Genomic DNA, 24,693 nt, shown 5'->3' on the forward strand with positions numbered 1-24,693 from the left:
GTACAACATACAGGAAGAGCAATTTATAATATGTAGCTGTAAATCCATCTGGGCCTGTTGTTTTGCCAGTGGCCAATATTTTAATAATCAAGGCTATATCTTGTTCTGTAACATCCTCCCTACAGTATCTGCTTCATAAGTCTATATAGGTCATCTTGCCTTAAAAACTATATCCCATTATTATGATCATCAGGTGGAGCCCCATATAAATTATCGTAATATTGCTGAACTGTGGGGCTAATTCAGACCTGATCGCTAGGCTGCGTTTTCGTAAGGTGGGCGATCAGGTCTAAACTGCGTATGCACCACAATGCGCAGGCGCGTCGCACGGGTACAAAGCAGATCGCCGCTCAGAGATGGGTTTGTGCGAAGGATCCATTCGCACAGGCTTTTGCAAGGAGATCGACAGGAAGAAGGTGATTGTGGGTGTCAACTGACTGTTTTCTGGGAGTGTTTGGAAAAACGCAGGCGTGTCCAAGCGTTTGCAGAGAGGTTCCTTATGTCAATTCCGGTCCCGGACAGGCTGAAGTGTTCACAGCGGCTGAGCAACTCTTGGGCTACTCAGAGACTGCACAAAATCTGTTTGTACAGCTCTGCTACACATGCGTTTGCACACTTGCAAAGTGAAAATACACCCCCCTATGGGCGACGACTATGCGAACGCAGGGCTGCAAAAAAAAAAACAGCGAGCGAACAGGTCTGAATTAGCCCCATGTGGTGGATTCACTCCATGCCAAACGGATGGAACAAATAGTCTTGAGGGGTGTATGTGACTGCACAAGATTTGCTAAAAGACGGCTTGGGCAATTTCCCCATCTAAAGTATTTATCTGGAATGGAGAGTTAATTGGGCCTGCTTTGTACACAATACATCATAAATGGCTTTTGCATCTTTTTATTCATTAGCATGAGAATCTGATTGATTACGCAACACATTAGCAAGCATAAGCCTCAGCAACCCTGTCAGTAGCCTAGCGAAATCGTTGTTGGAGGGACTTTTTCTTATAAGATACATATACTGTAATATGACCTCTCAAAATCAGCTTGGAAGTCTGCCAGAAAATACAGTATTTATGTCCTGAAGAGAGATGAGAGAATACCAGTTTAAATGTAAACCAGACTGGGACATGATCTGAAATTGATAAACTGTATCCCTTAATTCCCTATCTTATGGATCAAGACCTCAGGCCCAACCATACACACAAACAAATGTAAATAATTAAATTTCAATCTGTACCTTCAAAAAAAGAATCTCTCAATAGGATCGGCCTTTTTATCCAAAAAGGTATAAGAAAAAGATTGAATAAATTAGTTGTATAAGCACTTCTCTGCTCTTGTATCCAGGTATCTCTTAAAGTGCTATGGTCCCTGTGCTTTCAATGTGAGTCTTGCAAGAAAACTACATCAGGGCGGTGCCGTTTTAAATGACGCAAAACCCTTTTCATCTTTATAGGGTTGTTTAACCCTTCCACGTTCCAAGTAAGAAATTTGAGGGAGCATTTTACTTGTGGGCCTGGTGGATGAGTTGGAGGTGGACTAGACATCAACCAACTCCTCTTCTAGAAACAAGCTGTCTGATTTCAAATCTTTTTTGGATACAATTAGGCAAAGCAAATTCCTTTAGTGAACAATTCATTGCAGACCGGAGAGAATTCACGCATCTTAGTCGAAACTTGAAAGGAAAAGCTTTGAAACATAAGAAATTTATGGCCATCATAAGAAAGATCAATGGACTCGCAGTAAGCCTCCAGATGTTTGACCTTATCAGCATAATTCAGAATTTTGAAAATAACAGGACATGGGCACTGCTGTGAGCCTTGTAAATCAGGGCCAATTCTTTGATCCCTTTCAACTAAGAAAGATGATGGAGAGGCCTCAATAACCAGGGCTTCAGGGAGCCATGAGCATACCAGAGATCTCTAGGCTTTACTGAGTTTGGAAGGCCTATTAATCTTAGGTTGTTGCTTAAATTTCTATTTTCTGAATCAACATATCATGGAGGGCTGTAGATTCATGAGTGTGAATAAGAAATTTTGCTTTGGGTAACTCATCTTCTACCATGTTCAGCTGGTCCTCCACCTCTGTCACGTGATTAGAATGTTGAGATAATTGTAGAACAACTGAATGGACTGCCCCTGTAAGGGGGCCAGCTTTAAGTCCAGCAGTGGAGAGATAATGTCAGAGATTTCCTTGGCCCTCTGTACTGATAAAGAGCTATACTTTGATAAAATAAATCAAGTGGGTCCCCATGGTTTTGCAAAATCAGTGAGGAGCATGTCCCTGAAAGGGCCACTTTATCCTTAGTACGAGCCACCTGCGAGCCCCACTGTGTTTTGGCTACATATTTCTCCAGTTATAAAGATAATGTGCAGAAGAGGAAACAAATATGTCCCAAGCTGTAAGAGGCTGCCAATAATCAGAGCAGTACTCAGAGAGTGATCATAAACTGTGAGAAGCACTAGTGAGATTTATTAAATGCAGCAGTAAAATAATATGGAAGCTTTGGTTTTAGTACAGTCCCCAGGCTGTTAGTAGTGGGAGAGACCCAGTCAGTACGGCACCCGGAGGGCCCTGGGGTAAGAAGTGCTTCTGCTTGCTGCAACCACAGCAGAGCACGTGATGGCAGACTTACCCACTTCCAGCGAGAACAATGTTGTCACAGGTGCTGCAGCGGGACCTGTAAAGCCACTGAGCAGACCCTGCAGGTCAGAAAGCCATAGGGCTGACTTCCACTGGCTAAATGGGGAGCAGGAATCTGCGATGGTGTCAGTGCCTTGCCTGTCCTTATCCCCTCACTGCTCACTGTCCCCTCCTTGTGGTGGGTGTCCAGTGGTTGATGCCCAGTAAAGTGCCTGAGAATCTGGGGAACTCTGTAAGATGCAGCTGTATCCGTCAGCCCACCCTCTGGAAGTGAGGGAAACCATTCTCATTTCAAACTAGGAAAATGCATCTTTCAGCAGTCGATTCACTTCTTGCAAATTTTGTACCATGCCTGTTACTTTTATCCATCTACCCATCTAGTCACAGTGGTGGGCACAGTAGCTAGAAGGCTGTGAAGTCCACAGTTCCTTGTGGCAGTTACTGGTAAATACCAAGGGTCCGTTAGACTCTGTAGCTAGCCACCAGCCTAAAAAGTGACATTTAACAAATAAAGCAATGTTTAATAGTTACAAAATGTATATTTTATTTAATAGTCACTTTTTTTTTATTATTACAATTTCTTTATTAATTTATTCATTTTGAAGCATTTGTCCCTTCAATCTTCTGGTGTCTGATGAAGTCTGATATAGGCTGAAAATTCTTACTGTGCAATATTGTTTAAAAATTAATTAAAAGTACAGTGTCATTGCCTGTGGAAATGTTCATGGGTGCACTTTACTATTTAGGACCTTCACTGTAACCCAATGCAAGATGTGATTTACTGATGCCCTTTGGAGGTTTGTGAGAGCACATTTAATTCATTTCCTGTAATAGGGGCAAATAGGTTAAATGGCTGTCATCCATGTGTACTTTACATCATTGTAATGGGAGTCCTGTGCTGCGCAAATTACTGCATCTAAAGACACTGGCTGACATAATGTGTAACTTATGGGCTATAGCTTAAAGTCATAAAAGTTAATTTTCTGCATTCTATTTAATTATGTGATGGCTACATTGATGATGAGACATCATGGAAGATGATTGGCAACATCATAGAAAATTTGTTGACAGTGAAAAAAAATCAACAGAAAATGAGTTTTTCAAATAGTTAAGAAGCAGATGGTACATGCCTCTAGGACCTGCGCTCTGATACTGAAGCTCAGTGTACGCACTTAGAAGACATTTATACATTAAGTCTTCTCAAAATGTGTATAACACATAAGGTACATAAAAGCATATGGAAACATTCCATTTCCCGGTTTATGAATGAGTAATCTGAGATACGCAGAGATCCAATTACAGCAGCAGTTAACAGTCTCATTTCCATTTATTCCCCTCATTTGAAATACTTGAAGTCTGTGATAATTAATCTTTTTTTTCTCTCTCATGGCTGAAGAACAATTCTTTTGTTATTGTGGTGGAAATACTGTATATGGCAAATTACTCCTTCTGTAACACAGGAGTGCAATAAAATAAATTAAATAATCTAAAATTAACTTATACAAAGATATAAACATTACATTTTAAGAAATAACAGCATGAACAATAATAAATAATACATTTTAATGGTAGGCCATATTCTATATGTCGAGACAGTCTGAAGTATACATGGACAATGTCTAATTGGTTGACAAAATAAATATTGACATGGTCAATAGTGCTTTTGCTACTAATAATTCCACAAACATTTGAAATCAAATTAAATTGCATTTTATAACAATGGAACCAATATTAAGAACAATGAAAACCTACTTAATTATTTAATAAACAATTTCTAGAAAAACACAGTACATTCCAGGGGCAGATCCAGGACAAAATGATAGGAGGTTACCATAACAGGGGAAGAGGGGGAAGAGGAAGTGGTGTGGCCTCACAACAAGGGGCATGGCCTCAAAGGGAATGCTGTATCCTTGTGCCACCCTTTTGTTTTCATCATGCTTCCTTACCTGCTCCCCTTGTGCTAGCCTCCTCACCCATTCCCAAGCTCATGACAACCTTTGCCACCTCAGTCCTCACCCACTCCCCTTAGCAGTCACAGCCAGGCTCCTCTTCCCAGGCTCTGGCCTCCCAGTAACAGTCCTCTCCTCCACCTCTTGGCCCCTCTCCTCGCACACAACACTGCTCAGCTCCTCAACTCAATCTCAGACAGTTTTCTACAGACAGTGAGAGGCAGTGGATGATGCAAGGGAGTTGCAGTGGGTGACGCCAAGGAATGGGTAACGGGGGAGGCAGCGGGTGATGTAGGGGATGACAGGGAGAGGCAGTGGATGACAGAGAGAGGGTGACAAGAGAGAGATATGGCAGAGAGATAGTGGGAGACAAAGAGGCAGTGGGTGACGGGGAGAGGCAGTGGGTGACAGAAAGAAGTTGACATGAAGAGGCAGTGACAGGGAGAGGGGGAGTGGCAGTGGGTGACAGAGAGACACAGAGGGTGACAGGAGAGAGTGTCAGGGAGAGGCAGTGGATGATGACAGGGATCCAGGGAGATGCAGAGGGTGACAAAGAGTGATGGGGCATCAGAAATGTTTGTAGTTTGGCCATGTCACTCATATACTAAGTTACTACTGCCTCGCCCCCCCCCCCCCCCCCCCAGCTTCTTGTGAGCTGCCACAGGTTTGCCTATCAGCTCTGCTGTGGCACACGATTACAGCAGCAGGCAAGCAATCTTCATTAGCATTCACTGTGATGCCACCATCTATGCATGGCAGCACAGCCATATCATCACAGCCTACGAAAATGTGCAATAGAATCACGTGCCTGGCTGACCTGACAATGACATTCGGATTGCGTCTGCAGCCAGATAAACTAGTGAACCACCAGCAGGAGCTGATTTAAAGGTGAAGGTGCCCTGTAGGGTGGAGGCACAAATGTAATGTCCCCCCTGTCTAATTTTATTATTTTCCCTGATTGGTCCTCATTTGATCTAGCCAATTAAAGCCACTATGACATTATATTCATTTTGCTTATGTATACATCCTTACAAATTATAACAGCTTACAGAGGCAGTTTACACTCCATTCACGATGGCATATGGTACAGTACAGTGTAAATATTTTGCTGCTACTGGTACATTTGGTCTGACAGTACCAACACAAGCATCCAAGTGCCCCCCACCCCCTCCCCTTCCCCCAACAGGCACTGCCCCTAGGCACGTGATTTGTAGGAAAATTGCCACTGATCACCAGAGAACTTCATGTATAGAAGGCGACCCAAGACACTAAATAATGGAATGGCCCGGAGGGCACATGGCACCATAATCCCCCTGCCCAGCCTTCCTTAAATGCTGCAATATTTAAAAAAAAAATCTAAATGATAGGGCGGCATGAGCCTTGGTGCCTTCTCCTCCCTATATGGGCATATTTATGAATTATTGGGTTTTTAGACGATTGTAATTTCTTAGCATCACCATTAGTGGCAATAAGAAAATAAGTTTTGACTGAATGTATTAATATACACATGCAGGGACAGGGGATCCAAATGCAATGGAATGCAATGTGTAAACAGTGAAATGATCCCTAACGCAATCATTTCACCCCTCTTTTGGATAGAGATGTACGCCACACCATTTTTACAGTTATGTTTTTTTTGGTTGTTGGTTCTAATTTGTTGTCCAGATTTGGCTTTGTGTCTGGTTTTGGATTTCAGCTGTGACTGCTTTTTGTTTTGGATTTTTTTTTAAGTGTCAAAAAAAGCTAGAATCACTTAATTTGGGCCTTTTTTGTTCCTAGAGTATTATTAACCTCCATAACATAATTTTCTATTCATTTCCTGTAAATTTTGACCACTTCACAGCTCACAATATTGTTTTCATCTGCTTTAGGCTATAGGCTGCAGTGAGCGAGCTGGTTACTAAGCAACAGAGCAGTAGCACAAACACACGTCAGTTTATAGCACATCTAAGAAACATTTCCAAACAGTAGTGGCAGAAATGAAAAGTGGTGCAAGATGGAATTGTCCTTGGGCCCTTCCCGGGCCCTCCCACCCTTATGTTTGGTACTAAAAAGGACATGCACAGTTTAACAAATCAAGCACTTCAGCGGCAGGGACTGACACTTTTGTGGCTGAAGTGCTTGGTTTGTTTGTGCGCCCACAAAACAAGCTACCAATGGGCTTAAGGCAGCTATGCTAACAGCTCTGCAGTGGTAAGATGTCATTGTCACTACCATCCTCATGCTCACCCTCATCAGTGTGTACATTATCCTCACACAATATCAATTCATCCCCGCTGGTATATATCCTTACAGAAGTCTCTGTACTATGATATAATTGCCAGTAAAGGTCTTCCTCATTTAATTTGTAGTTCATTTTGATGAACATCAAATTTTCCACATTTTGAGGAAGTAGCCTCCTACGCCAATCACTGATTCCTGGCTGAGGGTGGGCAGCTTAAGCAATGCAAAGCCAGTTTGTACAAGTCGCTCAAAATTGCCTGCTTTTTCTTTCCAGTAGTTAAAGGGACTCTGTAACATGTGTATTTGAACAGTGTCATGAAAATAATCCTCCACCATTCTTTGGATGGTGACCGTATAAGATGGAGGTACAGTAGAGGTGTCTACATTTAGGCAATTATTTTAGACCAGACCAGATGTCAAAATTATACAATATTTTCTTTTTTTTCTTTCTTTATTTTTTAACTGGCAGCTTGGCTTACACTGTGTGGAGTCACACTGCTTTTACACACACGTACAGGAGTACAGATCATACTGGTGTAAAGCATACTGGGGTGCAGTGTGCAGAAAAGTACAAACAAATTATACAACAATATATTTTTTAACTGGCAGCTTGGCTCACACTGTGTGGAGTAAGACCGCTTTTCCACACTGGGGTACAGAGTGTACTGGGTGCAGCATACTGGGGTGCAGTGTGCAGAACAGTACAAACAAATTATAATTTTAAAAAAAACTTTTGTATACATTTAACTTTAATAATTTTTTTAAAACTTTTTTTAACCCACTGCTTATATGAACATAGCGGGTTGGACCTGCAGAGTCAGTGCAGTACCACTGAGATCAGAGCTGGCCCTAGCCAATAAGATGCCCTAGGCAAGTTTTTGGCTGGTGCCCCCTAGCACCACCGCTAGTTCCGCCTCTGACCCTTCACCCCTTTCCCAGCACCATCACTCCTCACCCATAGCAGTACTCATTTTGGTGTTCCTACCCCCTATATTTTAAATAGGAACAGTGTGCACATTCAGCACACAGCCCAAAAAGGGGTGTGTTTTTGCTGGGAAGAGGCATGACCACACAATAGTAACTTTAATTATGCCACACAGTAGTGCAACTTTATTCACATTTTATCATACAATAGTGTCCCTAATTCACGTTACATCACACAGTAGTACCACTTTACCTTATATATGTTACTCTTTACAGTAGTGTCCCTTATGAACATTACATCACACTGAATTGCTCCTTATTCACATTACACCACACCATATTGCTCTTTATTCACATTAGACCACACTGTAGTGCCCTTTCTATGCGTTACACCACACAATAGAGCACCTAATACACATAATGCCTCTTACACATATTACACACATTATTAATGTCTTATAAACATAATGCACCTTACATGCCAACCTTTATTAATGCCCTTATACACATAATGTCCCTTACACATATGCCGCACATTATTAATGCCCTTATATACATAATGACACACATAATGTCCCTTTCACATATGCCGCACATTATTAGTGCACTTATACATATAATGACACACATAATGTCCCTTTCACATATGCCGCACATTATTAGTGCACTTATACATATAATGACACACATAATGTCCCTTTCACATATGCCGCACATTATTAATGCACTTATACATATAATGACACACATAATGTCCTTTTCACATATTCCACACATTATTAGTGCACTTATACACATAATGACACACATAGTGCCCCTTACACATTTGCCGCACATTAGTAATGCATTTATACATATGAAACACTTATTGCCCCTTACACATATGCAGAACACTACTGCACAACCAACCCACCTGCACAAAGCACTCACATGGTTGCTAACACTCTGACCTCTGCCTTTGCTTAGATACAGATGTGTCCTCATACATCTTGCCTCAACATGCCATGCAGCAGGAGATGACTGGAGTGAGTCAGCTGGCAGCTCTGCTAACAGTGGGCACCTTTTTTTATGAAAATGCATCTTATTTGCATTACTATGTGGCTAGGATGCACAAGCAGCTTCTGCTGATTAAAATTATATCCGTCATGCTTATATTCTGTGTGTGACTGTGGCTGTATCTGCATAGGAAATGCTACGTTACAGTGATCTCCAGGAATACATTGTAAAGTAGGATTTATATGCAGATACAGCCGCAGTCACAAACAGAATATAGGCATGCCACATATCATTTCAATCAGCAGAAGCTGCTTGTGCCCCAATGCATATCAAATGCCCTAGGCATGTGTTTAGTTTGCCTATGCCTTAGCAGGGGCAAACGCAGGATTTGTAAAGGGGGGTTTCCATCAGACAAATTTCCCCACAACTTCTTTAGAAGCAACATCAAATCACACGATGAGATTTTAGGACTTTCTATGGGATATGTTTAATTTGCCGGCTGTCGGCATCCCCGTGGTCAGGATACCGACTCCGGAATCCTGACAACCAAAAATGCCGCCAGCCGGAATCCCGGCGCAACAGGGCTATTCCACTCGTGGATGCCCACAGAGTGGCGAGCACAGCAAGCCCACAAGGGGACTCTTAGCACTCTCCCTGCTGCTGGCATTCTGGAGGACGGGATGCCGCTGTCAGGATCCTGACAGCCGGCAACCCATCCGCCGGTAATAAATACCGAACCCCTTTCTACACCACACTTGCTATATGCTATGATTTTAAACTTCAGGTGCTATTTATATATTTGTATCTCAGGGAGTAATTCAGACCTGATCGCTAGGCTGTGTTTTCTCACAGCCTGCGATCATGTCTGAACTGCGCATGCGTATGCACCGCAATGTGCAGGCTCGTCGGACGACTGCACCGGGCATTGATGCATAGCGATGGGATAGTGCGAAAAAAGCGATCGCACAGGCAATTGCAAGGAGATTGACAGGAAGAGGGTGTTTGTGGGTGGCAACTGACCATTTTCTGGGAGTGTCAGGGAAAACACAGGCGTGTCCGAGCATTTGCAGGAAGGGTGTCTGACGTCAAATCCGGTGCAGAACAGGCTGAAGTGATAACAATGGCTGAGTAAATTCTGGGCTACTCAGAGATTGCACAAAATCAGTCTGTGCAGCTCTGCAACACATGCGATCGCACACTTGCACAGCGAAAATATACTCCTCTGTAGGCAGCAACTATCTGAACGCAGGACAGCAAAAAGACACTTGTGAGCGATCAGGTCTGAATTACCCCCTCAGTAGTTTTATATATACAAAATGTTTATATTACTACTTACTTTTTATATTAAAATAATGTAATCAATTAAATATGATCCCATTTGTTTTTCCTGGTGCTATTAACCTTGTTAATTTGGCTTGAAAAAGACATGTATTTATATATATATATATATATATATATATATATATATATATATATATGTAACTAACCTTGTTAATTAATAAGGGCTTTAAACACAGTATACCAACATTTTTGTACGTGTGCACTAATTTATTAGCTTTATGCATTACATATATGTATATGTGTGTATATATATATATATATATATATATGTAATGCATAAAGCTAATATATTATTGCACATGTACAAAAATGTTGGTATACTGTGTTTAAAGCCCTTATGAATATGAAGCAATGGATGATTGAAGGCAGAGGTTCCTTACCGAGGTCAGCAAGGAAGGGACCAGTCTGTGTGGTGGTCAATTCAGATTAGGCAGCCTCACAAGTCTTGTAACCATTAGCTCTGGTTCATCTGCCGCTGGCTGAGAGAGGTCAGTGTGTGTAGCTCTACCCAGAGGGTCCGCGAATCGCGGCAAAATGCTGTGAGTGGGCGGAGCTATACTCGCAAGCCGTGATTATGAATAAAATTGATTCGGTCCATCAGGGGGGTTTCTGGGTACTCAGAAACCCCCCCTGGGTGCGCCACTGCCCAGGAGGGCACTGACTGAGATGGACACTGCACAGCCACTTAGATGGATACAGCACAGCCACTTGGATGTACAAAGCACAGTCACTGAGATAGACACCGCATAGCCACTTAGATGGAAGCAGCACAGCCACTAAGATGGACACCACACAGCCACTCTGTGATGAATACCACAGAGCCACTCTGAGATGGACACCACACAGCCACTCTGAGATGAACATGACACAGCCACTCTGAGATGGACACCACACAGCCACTCTGAGATGAACATGACACAGCCACTCTGAGATGGACACCACACAGCCACTCTGAGATGGACACCACACAGCCACTCTGAGATGAACATGACACAGCCACTCTGTGATGAACACGACACAGCCACTCTGAGATGAACACCACACAGCCACTCTGAGATGGGCACCGCGCAGCCACTTCAAGCAGAGCAGATCACATCATACAGCACCGTGTCTGGACTTGAGTGAAATGGTGCTGAGTCCCAGTTGCGGACCCTTTATATCGAATGCAAAATCCATGAGAATCTGACACCAGGAGGATGAAGTTTTACCTCGATTTGGAATCCGAGCCTCGTGTGAATTCCCTGAGCCAGGGCTCAATAACTCTTGGATCCCTTGAGTTCAGGGTGGCTCCGCTCATCTCTAATTTTGCAACACTGCTGCACTAAACCTCCTACTGGCTGAGGGGTGTACCTCCCTCATGACAATGAACAATTCAAGACAACTTATACTATAAAATAACGACACAGAGACATGTATTTTGGCAGAAAGTTGTTAGCTATTTATTATTAATCTAATAACTAGAGAAAACCTGTAATAAAATGATATTAATATGTATATTTAACAAAAAGAGTAGGGTGGCCAGAAAAAAGAACGGCTGAACTCCAATGACAAAAACCCCAAGCTAATTAAATCTAAACCAATCAAAATCACAAAACATAGGTATCCACTCAGACCTTCTACCTTGACTACCCACCCTGAAGGGTGATGACGCTGCCCCATGAAGGGTAGTCCAGCAGATATAGCAGTCAACGAAGGAGAGTGCACCTAAACAGCACCAAACCGACTAAAAACTGTGACTAACAACTCAAATACGAGAACCTGCCGCTCTTTTCCGCCAACAGCGAAGGGCTCTTCTTAAAGAGGCTTTACACCGCCACCATACCCACAACCTAAACAACTCAAAGCCAAAAACAGATCCTCCAGGAAAAGCACCAACCCTTCCTCCGACAAGTGCACACCATCTGCCCGAAAAAGGTAATCGCAACGACACTTGATCCTATCATGGCGAACCACCGCACCACCGTGAGCTAGAACCCACTTCGCCACTGCTGAATTCACCTTTTTTCTGGCCTCATCAATAGGGCGACCATCTGGCACTCCACACCAACACAACCTCGGAACTATAAAAGAAAAAAACCAATGTACAGTGAGGCAAGGCTACATCAATACTAGCCAAATCCGTTACCATAGAACATCTCAAATCTAACGATGTCCTCTTACCTAAATCATTGCCACCCAGGTGCACCAACAAAACCCCAGGGACACCATGCACCCGAGCTTGACCCAATAACCTACCCTTAAGGTCCTGCCACAACATTCCACGCCAACCGATCCAACGAATACCACGAGCCTGTGGAAAAAACTGCGCCCCCTTAGAGGCCATAAACCTGGCTGCCCAGTACACGTAGGAGTGACCAACTACCCACACTGTAATCTCATCCTCTACCCAACCTAAAATGAAGGAAATTAAATAAAAGTATGTTAGTAAATTCAGCCCAAATGAATCTATACATGCAATAAACCTGAAGGATCTGCCAAAAGAAATATTTTTTTGGATACCACGGGGGAGGGGGGAGGGGGTGTTGAGGTGAGGAAAACACAGAGAAAACTCAGCTGGAGGTGAAACTTAAAAAACCTGCCGAGGGACTTTCAATTTCAATTCCATCCCACCCGCTAGCTGCCCGCCGCCCACGACCGGCAACCAAATCCGGCTCCGGCAGTGGCGGCAGGGGAGAAACAGCCCCCTCGAATGCCGCTGCGCACGCACGTGCCAACCGAAGCGGTCTGCAAGCGGGCAGCAGAGACCACAGGCCCCGTGGAAACCCCGCCACTACCGTCTCCTGAACGGTAACAAGCGGGGGTCTGGGGGGAACAGTGGGGACGAGAGGCGGTGGCCATTTTAAGGAAGACTGACACAAGGAGAGGGGGACCCCACTACCAAACAATAACAAGGTGGGAGGGGGGAATATAAGCCCAAGCGTTTAATGTAGGATGCATAAGCAAAGCTAACAGGCTAAACAGATAAAAACCTAAACTGCCTGAAAGCCCAAATCTCTTCCAAAACCACTGAAAGCACTCACCAGCCTGAAGGCAAAATGAAAGAGACAAAATACATCACAAATCCAGCCCAATTCATCCACTGACACCACCCATAACTTTTCCTGATTGGCTGTAAACAGTCATACCATCCTGATCCACCCTCAGCCCAGGAGGTTTAACTCTCTCCATTCCAAAAATTGTCATTCTGTTCTCCTACTGAAGCGAGTTATGAATAGTATTATGAAAAATGCATTAAGTTTAAGACAGTTGACATAACTTTTGCTAGTAGGGATATGATTTTGGCAAGACTTTTATACAGACTACACTGTGCTGTCATTTCAATACATCATATTAAGTATGGAATCTATTATACTTTCATCCTAAGTAGTAATGTAACATCTGCTTAGAGTACAAACCATTTCCTAACAAATATCAGCCAATCAGAAGTCCCTGGATAAACCAGAGCATAAGCATAGCACGCTAATGAACCTGTTCTAATATGAATAGGGTTTTTTTTCTAAAAGGAAACCCCTCCATCTCAGTGCTCATCATCCTTTTCTTAAAAGCGTTTTTAACCTAATTTCCTAGAAAAAACAGCATTGATTCCAGTTTAAAATAACTGGGGGGGCAGGGGGCGGAGTACACCCAGGAGCGGATCAAGAGTAGCTTCCATGCACCCATCACCTCTCTTTAGCCGTCGCGTGTCCTCATTAGATTCTGTCACTGTGCCAGAGTCTACTGCACGTGTGCCGATCCCTGGGCCCAGGGGGCCCCACACCTCACACCCTGCATTCATTCCCAATACATCTGCACTGCAGATATCACCATGAATATGGTGCAAGTGCAATCTGTCCGGAGGTCTGCGTTACAGATACCACCAGAAACATGATGCTACCGCCATGTTTCAGAAGATCTGCACAGAGCTCCAGAAACATGGCACCTGTCCCATGTTTCTAATGATATCTGCGGTGCAGACCTCCAGAGCATTTGCACCTTGTCCTTGGTGATATCAGTTTAGCCTGAAAAGATGTACCTCAAATAAGATGCATCTCAAAGGTTGTGCTTAAATTTCTCCTGCATATGTTTACTGTACTGCACATGTTCCACCTGAAAGTTGTAAGCCTGAGAAGTGCATTATGTTTACATGATATGCAAAACTATGTGATACATAAGCAAAATCTCGAATCAAAACTTACATCAGCGGCTATGTATCATTTTATAGATTGCACTTTATAAATGTTACCTCAACATTGATTGGTTGCCAATGGGCTCACTTCTCCACTCTTTTCTCTGCTTCATGAATAGTCCCTCAGTATGATTGGCATGATTCGGTGTTTAGGGGTGGAGTGATGGTGACTCCCTGCACAGATCTTCAAAACAGGGGCATGACAAGTCCAGGGTCTGCGCCGTCGGACACAGACTTCGAGAACCCAGGTGTCCGAATCCAATGGCCAGTCTAAGTAAGCCTCATCTTATGCAGGCTGGCCGGTGCCTAAAACCACCGGCCTAAAACCACCAATGGTCGCGTAGCACTCAGACTGGTCACGTAGCTCAAATGTAGCACTCCTCAATAATGCAAACAGGAGACGTCTATCTCCTACAGACTCCTCCTGCTTCATTAGACTTTCATTGCCTTGCGGCTGTGCAATTCCTTACAAACATGAATCGGGCCCCATGTATGAATTAATGCAGACAGGTAGCAGTGAAGGGATTCCAATCTTTACCTCAATGTCAACTTTCATCTGAGCCCTCCTGACAGCTTTGTTAGTCTTGCACTGGTTTCGAGACAAGTGGTACTGTGTGGAAAAGTACAATATTGCCAAATAAGCACAATAGTATACCTGTGCGAAAATAAATGGAGTATTGGCAAAGCAGATAGAAAACCTATTTACATGAGTGTTGATTTATATTATGATATATTTGATATTTCTAAAAAACAAAACCCATAGAGGTCCAGGTAGACCTGCCTTGTATGCGCTATACTGTATATATCCTTTGAATATTGCTTTCCCATTGAGTGTTAATAGCTTATGGATGTAGTGGAAAACTTAGTCACACACTGAGTCGTGACAAATAAACATACAGTCCTTGGACAAACTCAATACCCAATGGTCTTTTAATATGTGTGCACAGTTAATGTGTTCAGAAAGTCTTGGCATTGGAAGCATAGAGAAGATGGGGGTGGAAGATCACATTTTAAGCTACATTTGTGCAGCCAGGAACTGTTTACTGCTGCAAATGTGATTTTAAAATTATCATCATCATTTCTTTCTCGCGAACGCTCAGTGTTTATTTTCTGGTAATGAACACTTCACGGTACAAGGAGCAGAGTTCAGCTTCCATCGGGAAGTTAAAGATGGTTTACTACTTTTATTAGAAAAGGTGCTTGTGGTTGTTTATATTGTAGGCAATTGATTAAAACCCATGATTTTTATTTTGGAAGTTTATTATGTGCTTCTAAAGACACTGGTCTAATGCTAAGGACTTAGTATTTGCTTTATTGTTACAAATACTGGAGCTGATTGTCATTGGTGGTATAAAAGAGACTTAATGATCTAATAATATAGAGCTTTTAAAAACAATAATAATTAAAGTTTCTTTAACCTCAAGGTTCATAAAGTATTTAAAGTACTGGTAGCATAAACTACTTCAGAAAAATAAAGTTTTCATCATACAGGGTGGGCAGTGCTGTTTTTCACTTCCTAACACATCAAAAGGCTCCATTAATGCAGAAAAAGAGTTACCTGGTGGCTGTTGCCATATTGCTGCTTAAATAGCATGCAATGCTTCTTCCAAACATGCAATGCCTTCTTTGGCCAGTGACAACAGCTACTTTGGTGTCTTGCGAGAAAGGTGCTCATTTAGGTTAATCCACATGTTGTATCATTGACTTAAAGAGAAAAATAAGAATTTACTTACCGATAATTCTATTTCTCGTAGTCCGTAGTGGATGCTGGGGACTCCGTCAGGACCATGGGGAATAGCGGGCTCCGCAGGAGACAGGGCACATCTAAAAAGCTTTTTAGGTCACATGGTGTGTACTGGCTCCTCCCCCCATGACCCTCCTCCAAGCCTCAGTTAGGTACTGTGCCCGGACGAGCGTACACAATAAGGAAGGATCTTGAATCCCGGGTAAGACTCATACCAGCCACACCAATCACACCGTACAACTTGTGATCTGAACCCAGTTAACAGTATGATAACAAAACGAAGTAGCCTCCGAAAAGATGGCTCACAACAATAGTAATAACCCGATTTTTGTAACAATAACTATGTACAAGCATTGCAGACAATCCGCACTTGGGATGGGCGCCCAGCATCCACTACGGACTACGAGAAATAGAATTATCGGTAAGTAAATTCTTATTTTCTCTAACGTCCTAGTGGATGCTGGGGACTCCGTCAGGACCATGGGGATTATACCAAAGCTCCCAAACGGGCGGGAGAGTGCGGATGACTCTGCAGCACCGAATGAGAGAACTCCAGGTCCTCCTTAGCCAGAGTATCAAAATTTGTAAAATTTTACAAACGTGTTTTCCCCTGACCACGTAGCTGCTCGGCAAAGTTGTAATGCCGAGACTCCTCGGGCAGCCGCCCAGGATGAGCCCACCTTCCTTGTGGAATGGGCATCTACATATTTCGTCTGTGGCAGGCCTGCCACAGAATGTGCAAGCTGAATTGTACTACAAATCCAGCGTGCAATAGACTGCTTAGAAGCATGAGCACCCAGCTTGTTGGGTGTATACAGTATAAACAGCAAGTCAGACTTTCTGACTCCAGCCGTCCTAACTATATATATATATATATATTTTTAGGGCCCTGACCACGTCTAGTAACTTGGAGTCCTCCAAGTCCCTAGTATCCGCAGGCACCACAAGAGGTTGTTTCAGGTGAAAACGCTGACACCCCTTTATGAAGAAACTGGAGACGAGTCCCAGTTCTGTCCTGTTCAAATGGAAAATTTTAATATGGGCTTTTGTAAGACAAAGCCGCCCATTCTGACAATCGCCTGGCCGAGGCCAGGGCTAACAACATGGTCACTTCCCATGTGAGATATTTGTCAACAGCATGGTCACTTTCCATGTGAGATATTTCAAATCCACAGATTTGAGCGGTTCAAACCAATATGATTTTAAGAAATCCCAACACTATGTTGAGATCTCACGGTGCCCCTAGGGGCACAAAAAAGCTGTATATGCAATACATCCTTTACAATCTGGACTTCAGGAACTGAAGTCAATTCTTTCTGGAAGAAAATCTACAGGGCCGAAATTTAAATGTTAATGAACCCCAATTTGAGGTCCAAAACACTCCTGTTTTCAGGAAGTGTAGAAATCGACCTAGTTGAATTTCCGTCGTGGAGCCTTCCTGGCCTCACCCACGCAACATATTTTCACCACATGTGGTGATGACGTTGTGCGGTCACCTCCTTCCTGGCTTTGACCAAGGTAGGTATGACCTCTTATGGAATGCCTTTTCCCCTCAGGATCCGGCATTCAACCGCCATGCCGTCAAACGCAGCCGCGGTAAGTCTTGGAATAGACATGGTACTTGCTGAATCAAGTCCCTTCTTAGCTCCCCAGGCCCTTAGTCCTCTGTGAGCATTTCTTGAAGTTCCGGGTACCAAGTCCCTCTTGGCCAATCCGGAGCCACTAGTATAGTTCATACTCCTCTATGTCTTATAATTCTCAATACCCTGGTTATGAGAAACAGAGGAGGGAACACATACACAGACTGGTACACCCACGGTGTTACCAGAACATCCACAGCTATCGCCTGAAGGTCTCATGACCTGGCGGAATACCTGTCCCGTTTTTTGTTCGGGCGGGACGCCATCATGTCCACCTTTGGTCTTTGCCAACGGTCCACAATCATGTTGAAAAACTTCCCTATGAAGTTTCCACTCTCCCGGGTGGAGGTCATGCCTGCTGAGGAAGTCTGCTTCCCAGTCGTCCACTCCCGGAAAGAACACTGCTGACAGTGCTATCACATGATTTTCCGCCTAGCGAAAAATCCTTGCAGTTTTCACTGCCCTCCTGCTTCTTGTGCCGCCCTTCTGTTTACGTGGGCGACTGCCGTGATGTTATCCCACTGGATCAATACCGGCTGACCTTGAAGCAGAGGTCTAGCTAAGTTTAGAGCATTATAAATTTGCTCTAAGCTTATTTATGCGGAGAGAATTCTCCAGACTTAATCACACTTCCCTGGAAATTTTTTCCCTGTGTGACTGTTCCCCAGCCTCTCAGGCTGGCCTCCGTGGTCACCGGCATCCAATCCTGAATGCCGAATCTGCGGCCCTCTAGAAGATGAGCACTCTGTAATCACCACAGGAGAGACACCCTTTTCCTTGGATATAGGGTTATCCGCTGATGCATCTGAGGATGCGATCCGGACCATTTGTCCAGCAGATCCCACTGAAGAGTTCTTGCGGGAAATCTGCCGAATGGAATTGCTTCGTAATAAGCCACCATTTTTATCAGGACTCTTGTGCAATGATGCACTGACACTTTTCCTGGTTTTAGGAGGATCCCGATTAGCTCGGATAACTCCCTGGTTTTCTCCACTGGGAGAAACACGTTTTTCTGGACTGTGTCCAGAATCTTCCCTAGGAACAGTAGACGTGTCGTCGGAAAAAGCTGCGATTTTGGAATATTTAGAATCCACTCGTGCTGTCGTAGAACTACTTAAGATAGTGCTACTCCGACCTCCAACTGTTCTCTGGACCTTGCCCTTATCAGGAAAGCGTCCATGTTTCTTTTAAGAAAAATCCTCATTCCGGCCATTACCTTGGTAAAGACCCGGGGCGCCGTGGACAATCCAAACGGCAGCGTCTGAACTGATAGTGACAGTTCTGTACCAGGAACCTGAAGTACCCTTGGTGAGAAGGGCAAATTTGGACCTGTAGGTAAACGTCCCTGATATCCAGTGACATCATATCGTCCCCTTCTTCCTGGTTCGCTATCACTGCTCCGAGTGACTCCATCTTGATTTGAACGCTTGTATGTAAGTGTTCAAATATTTCAGATCTCACCGAGCCGGTTGGCTTCAGTACCACAATATAGTGTGGAATACTACCCCCTTCCTTGTTGTAAGAAGGGTACTTTGATTATCACCTGCTGGGAATACAGCCTGTGAATTGTGTGAGGGGGAGACGTCTCGAATTTCCAATGTACACCTGGGATATTACATGTAGGATCCCGGAGTACCCTTGCGAGTGTTGCTGAAACTCTTGAGATGACCCCCTACCGCACCTGAGTCCGCTTGTACGGCCCCAGCGTTATGCTGCGGACTTGGCAGAAGCCGTGAGGAGCTTCTGTTCCTGGGAATGAGCTGCTTGCTGCAGTCTTCTTCCCTTTCCTCTCCCCCTGGGCAGATATGACTGGCCTTCGCCCGCCTGCCCGTATGGCGACGAAAGGACTGAGACTGAAAAGACTGTGTCCTTTTCTGCCAATATGTGACTCGGGGTAACAAAAGGTGGATTTTTCAGCTGTTGCCATGGCCACCAGGTCCAATGGACCGCCCCTTTATACGGCAATACTTCCATATGCCGTCTGGAATCTGCCTCACCTGACCACTGTCGTGTCTTCGTCTGGCAGATATGTACATCACATTTACTCTTGATGCCAGAATGCAAATATGCCTCTGCGCATCACACATATATAGAAATGCATCCTTAAAATGCTCTATAGACAATAAAATCCTGTCCCTGTCAAGGGTATCAAAATTTTCAGTCAGGAAATCCGACCAAGCCCCCTCAGCGCTGCACATCCAGGCTGAGGCGATTGCTGGTCGTAGTATAACACCAGTATGTGTGTATATACTGTTATGATATTTTCCAGCTTCCTATCAGCTGGCTCCTTGAGGGCGGCCGTATCTGGAAACGGTAACGCCATGTTTTTTATAAGCGTGTGAGCGCCTTGTCCACCCTAAGGTGTGTTTTCCAACTCGCCCTTACTACTGGCGGGAAAAAGGGTATACCGCCCATAACTTTCTGTCGGAGGAATCCCACGTATCATCACACACTTCATTTAATTTATCTGATTCAGGCAAAACTACAAGTAGTTTATTCCCACCCTACAAAATACCCTTATTTGTGGTACTTGTGGTATCAGAAATACGTAACACCTCCTTCATTGCCCTTAACATGTAACTTGTGGCCCTAAAGGAAAAATACGTTTGTTTCTTCACCGTCGACACTGGGGTCAGTGTCCGTGTCAGTGTCTGTCGACCGACTGAGGTAAATGGGCGTTTTTACAAGCCCCTGACGGTGTCTGAGACGCCTGGACCGATACTAATTTGTCCGCCGGCTGTCTCATGTCGTCAACCGGCTTGCAGCGTGTTGACATTATCACGTAATTCCATAAGTAAGCCATCCATTCTGGTGTCGACTCCCTAGAGAGTGACATCACCATTACAGGCAATTTTCTCCGTCTCCTCACCAACATTTTCCTCATACATGTCGACACACACGTACCGACCTACAGCACACACATACAGGGAATGCTCTGATAGAGGACAGGACCCACTAGCCCTTTGGGGAGACAGAGGGAGAGTTTGCCAGCACACACCAAAAGCGCCATAATGTATATAACAACCCTAGAAGGTGTTGTTTCTATATATGGGCTCTTAATATATAATTATATCGCCAATTTATGCCCCCCTTCTCTTTAACCCTGTTTCTGTAGTGCAGGGGAAAGTGGGAGCCTTCCTCACCAGCGGAGCTGGTCAGGAAAATGGCGCTGAGTGCTGAGGAGAATAAGCTCCGCCCCTTTCACGGCGGGCTTTTCTCCCGGTTATTAGGAAAACTGGCCTGGGTTAAATACATACATATAGCCTTAATGGCTATATGTGATGTATTTATTTGCCAAATAGGTATTTATATTGCTGCCCAGGGCGCCCCCAGCAGCGCCCTGCACCCTCCGTGACCGTGTCAGTGAGCCGTGTAGCAACAATGGCGCACAGCTGCAGTGCTGTGCGCTACCTCTCTGAAGACTGTGAAGTCTTCTGCCGCCTGTTTCCGGACCTCCGTTCCGCCGTCTTTCTTCAGCGTCTGTAAGGGGGATCGGCGGCGCGGCTCCGGGACGAACCCCAGGCTGACCTGTGTTCCGACTCCCTCTGGAGCTCAGTGTCCAGTAGCCTAAAACTTCAATCCTCCTGCACGCAGGTGAGTTGCAAGTCTCTCCCCTAAGTCCCTCGTTGCAGTGATCCTGTCGCCAGCAGGAATCACTGATTAGAAACCTAAAAAAAAACTTTACTAAACAGCTCCTTAAGAGAGCCATCCAGTTTGCACCCTTCTCGGACGGGCACAAAAACCTAACTGAGGCTTGGAGGAGGGTCATGGGGGGAGGAGCCAGTACACACCATGTGACCTAAAAAGCTTTTTAGATGTGCCCTGTCTCCTGCGGAGCCCGCTATTCCCCATGGTCCTGACGGAGTCCCCAGCATCCACTAGGACGTTAGAGAAATATATTTTCTACTTTGTAGTAATTTATGCGGAATGCAATCACCATGTCACCTATTAAAGTGTCTACAGTCATAATGCTGACACCAGTATGTTGACATTGCAGAATTTCAGCATGTTCATACGGAATGTCAGCATCTGAAATGCAGAATGCTGACATTAGGGTTAGGCTGCAGGGGAGGGTTAGGATGCAAGAGCGAGTCAGTTTTAGGCTGTGGGAGGGAGGATAGGTTTAGGTTTAGAGTTAGGGTGAGGGTTAGGGGTTAGCATACTCACCGCCAGACCCTCGGGATCACATAACATGGCTGGACCTGGAAGACTGCACCGCCAGAGCTGAACTGAAGTAAGTGATCTCTTCATTGCCGGGAACCCACTGGTTTGTTAAGCACATAAATGTCAACATAAAGAAGGCAAGATACATATTTAAATTGAAGAACTGAGGGCATAATATGCCAGAAATGTCTTCTACAAAGCTGGGGGGCTGGCCCAAGTGTCAATCATATTTTGCTTAGCCTATCAGATTTATAGGGTGGGTTATCATAGGCTTTAAGATCTGTTGCCTTACTGGGCCTAAGCCTCTTTGTTGTAGGATATTTCCAATTTTCCCTTTCCTGTTTTTCTTGTTTACTTTTCCTTGTCATTATTTTTGTTCTGGACATTAGTTATTTTAGGTTTGTGGGAAAGCAAAGCTGAATAGCAGACCGGGTGTAAGTTTTGAGTTGTAAACCCACAGTTATATTTCTATTTGTTTTGTAGTGCACTCACCTTCATGACTATTCTTGTGTTTTGTGCACTTTGTCTGTCTTGGCTTATAATGCAGGTTCATTTAGGTTGGTACTGTAGTGCATTGTAGGTTTTTGTTGTTTTCTTATCAATGCTTTCTTGGCTACCATAGTTTCTTTAAGTACTCCCTAATATTTATGTTTATTGTTATTTCAATAAAAAGTTGACCTAATTTCTATCCAAACTTTGTGTCCTTGTGTTTATTTTAAATAAAGTTATAATAATGTCAGTGTTATTAATTATGTAATTGACATAAGGGGCACCCCTTTCAGCTGATAGTAGTTTTAAAAATATTAACCACCTACTACTGGAATGGTATCGGGATCCTTAACCCTAACCTGCAGCCTAAACCTAACTCTGCCTCCCCCATTGCCTATCCCTAACCTTCCTTTGTGGTGCCTAACCCTAACCCTCCCCCACAGCCTAAATCTAACCTCTCCCACCTCTCCCCCCCATACATATACTGTAGCTCATATGCCATAAAAAAGAGAAAAGGGCATACACAAATCCAGACTATAGATCTACACTAAAAAGGTCTACAGTCAATAGGTCGACCACTAATGATAGACATGCATTAGTTAGACAGGGTCAAAAAATTTACAAGGTCAAAAGGTTGATATGTAAAAGGTAGACAATTCAACAGGTCGACAGGGTCAAAAGGTCGGCAAGCTCAAAAGGTTGACATGACAATGGTCGACACACATATGGTAGACAAGTTTTTTTAATTATTATTTTTTTTTTTTTCATTTTTCAACTTTTTTATTCTTTACCATTCATGTGGGCTACGATTGGGAATAGTAACCTGTGCTCGCCATGCAAAGCAACGCGGTACACTAATGGGGCTTCTTTGTGGGAGAAAAGTGACAAAACACCCCCCCCCCCCCCAAAAAAAAAATGTGTCTACCTTTTTTGTGTCGACCTTTTGACCCTGTTGACCTTTCCTACTGTCTACTTATTCTATGTCGATCTTTTGACCATGTCGACCTACTGCATGAGTGTAGATCTAATAATCCACACCCAAGCTGACTGTAATTGCAAAGACTAGGGGCTCCTTGGGGTGGTGGATTTTATTGTGGGCTGCACTTTTATCTCTCTCCAAGGCTTAGTACATCTGCCCCGAAGTGTGCTGTCTTTGACTGAGGATGTAGATGTAGGAGCAGGGATGTATTTTATTTATTTATTTACAAATTTCTTATATAGCGCTGCATATTCCATTGCGCTTTACAATTGGAAACAGCAGTGATAAGACAAACTGGGTAATAACAGACAGACATAGAGGTAGTAAGGCCCTGCTCGCAAACTTACAATCTATAGGGAATTAGGAAGGATAGACAATGATAGGCATTATTTCTAACATATCGGTCCCACCAGATTGCAAAGACAGTCCTGATGGGGTGTAATTAGATATGAATGCTTCTGAAGGTCATGTGGGCGGTTCAGGAATTTGATAGGCTTGCCTGAAGAGGTGAGTTTTCAGGGAACGCTTGTATATACAGTACAGAGCATATGACTTTGCTCTCTGAAGATTGAATGAAGTATATATAAAAATGACCGTGACGTCAAGTAATAACAATGCCTAAAAAAGAAAGAGGCTCCCAAATGCAGAACTTTTGTTAAACACTAATTTCCTCACTACGATAAACACCTCTTACAGATAGGCCATCTTGATCAAAAGGTGAAACTTGATTTTGCCAGTGCAGACTTGTTTTCTCTTTGTCCTACATATGAAGGGATATACTTCTGAAATAAAGCATTGTGACTGCAAATTTTGTGTTACTGCAATCTCTTAGAGCCATTGCTCTGCTCCCAGATATAAATATTTTTTTCCGTGTGGAAAACATGAACTGACAGATTAAATACAAGTTATATATTATATTTCTTGCTAGATCTTTAAAGTAGACACTTGCTTTTATCTAATATTTTAAAACAGCAATTTGAACTCTGACCTTTCCCACCAGTGTCAGTGATGTTACTTCTAGAAAGTTCTGGCCTCACACACATCAACAGTCTCCATATTTATACCCCTTTTCCACTAGCTTTTAAAACACGGGTAAATTCGCGGGGGCGCGCATTAACCCATGTTTTTCCCTAGTGGAAAAGGCTCCCCCTGCAAATTCCCGGATCAAGTGATCCTGGAATCCTACCTGGGTAGCTTGCCGGGTTGAACACATGTTCAACCTGGTAAGCTGTGTAGTGTGAACGGGAGGTGTGTCGAGGCGACATGGCTCCCGTTCACTGTGTATGGGAGAGCGGCGCTGGGAGATCATGTGATCTCCCAGCGCCGTCCCTGCCGCGTCACTAGCAGCGTCACCAACCCGGCAATATGCCAAGTTGGTGAGCGCTGTGTGAAAGTTGGCTGTAGCACGGGTCGCAGCCGTGTCAGGCGACACGGCTGCGA

Source organism: Pseudophryne corroboree, chromosome 1, assembly GCF_028390025.1.
Source record: "Pseudophryne corroboree isolate aPseCor3 chromosome 1, aPseCor3.hap2, whole genome shotgun sequence".
Classification (NCBI taxonomy): Eukaryota; Metazoa; Chordata; class Amphibia; order Anura; family Myobatrachidae; genus Pseudophryne; species Pseudophryne corroboree.